This window comes from Suncus etruscus, chromosome 1 (genome assembly GCF_024139225.1).
Source record: "Suncus etruscus isolate mSunEtr1 chromosome 1, mSunEtr1.pri.cur, whole genome shotgun sequence".
NCBI classification, from domain to species: domain Eukaryota; kingdom Metazoa; phylum Chordata; class Mammalia; order Eulipotyphla; family Soricidae; genus Suncus; species Suncus etruscus.
In genome coordinates this window covers 179,943,973-179,945,523 of record NC_064848.1, presented here as the reverse complement: position 1 = coordinate 179,945,523, position 1,551 = coordinate 179,943,973, and the positions used below count along the sequence as shown (strand labels likewise).

The 1,551-nt window shown below is 34.6% G+C and overlaps 1 non-coding gene across 1 annotated transcript; it reads right to left on the bottom strand.

Moving 5' to 3' along the window:
• Positions 1-787: 787 nt before the first annotated feature.
• Positions 788-920, bottom strand: LOC126031023 (small nucleolar RNA SNORA51). The gene has a single exon (XR_007503221.1). It is a non-coding gene; the product is annotated as a small nucleolar RNA SNORA51 (small nucleolar RNA).
• Positions 921-1,551: the final 631 nt, after the last annotated feature.

Genomic DNA, 1,551 nt, shown 5'->3' with positions numbered 1-1,551 from the left:
GGGGTTGATTTTTCTTGTATTATTTTTTCCTTCTTTTTTTCCCCTATCTTTTCTTAAACTGATATTTATAGTTTCGAGAAGGACTCCTCCCGTTTTTTGCTTGTTTGAATTTTTGCCCCCCCTTTTTTATTCTTACCTTCAAAAGAACCACATAACTTGAACCATCTTTTTCTGCCTCCCAAATTGAGAGGCACCAAGACCACAGTCGTAGAAAAATTAAGTAGAAATAAAAAATGATCAGACTTGAAAACCAAATACAAAGACAACTACAACAGAATAGATATCCAATCTACAATAGGCTAGACATAGAAGGGACCACTTATACTAGCAGCCGGGGGGCAAAGGAGGGGCGATATGAGGTGCATGCTGGGAAAGGGGTTGAGAGAGGACAACATTGGTTGTGGGAATGCCCCTGATTCAATGTCACTATGTACCTGAAATACTACTGTGAAATATTTGTAATCCACTTTGGTCAAAATAAAAATTATTAATAAGAAAAAAAAATCTAAATCTTATCATATAATCCAGTAACACCATCTTGGATTTCTATCTAAAGATTATCTTAATACTAATTTTGAAAGATGTGTTTAATGTATTGATAATTCCTCTGAGGTTCAATATTGTGGATGGATTTGCTTATATTCTTTACCTATGAATATGTATGGATCATTGTATATGGATCCGACTATAGCCAATAACAGAAAAATCACAATAGTCAAATCTTGAAATTGATTTGTTAATTTTTATTTCTTCCAATTTTATTGAGACATTATGATTACAGTCCTTTTTTTGTCCCCCAATTCACAATACAGACCAGGCAAAGAGCCTGGGTTGAGGTGTATATGGGGTGCATTTACTGTACCTCCTCTTTCTATACAGTCAGTGTAAAGAACACAGCCTGTGGTAAGAATTGGGAGGCCTTATCTTTTCTTTTCTGTTCTTTTTTTACTTTTAAATATATATATATATATATATATGTATATATATGGGAATGTTGAAGGATATATATATATATATATATATATATATATATATATATATATATATCCTTCAACATTCCCATAACTAATATCCAAAGTATCCTTCCTTCCAAGTGTACTTCCTTGGGGAGTACTTTTAATTATAAAATGTAATACATAGGGGCTGGAACAATAGTGAGAAGTAGGGAGATTGCCTTGCACTCAGCTGATCCTGGATGGACCTGGATTGGAACCCTAGTGTTCCATATGGTCCCCCAAAGCCAGGAGCGATTTCTGAGCAAATAGCCAGGAGTAACCCCTGAGCATCACCGGTGTGGACAATCAACCAAAAAAATTTAATGCATACAATGTTCTAATAAAACCTATACCAACACTAATAGAGTATTAGTTTCCCTCCTTTAATTCCCAAGGTCCTGTTCAATTGGCACCACAAGGTCGCCTTGGTTAGTTAAATTCTATGGCCAATTCTCATGTTCAAAGGCCAAGTAACTTTAGTCATGTTGTTCCCTTACTGTTTCTTTATATACTACATGTGAGAGAAATATTTTTCTACTAATTCCTTTTTCTGATT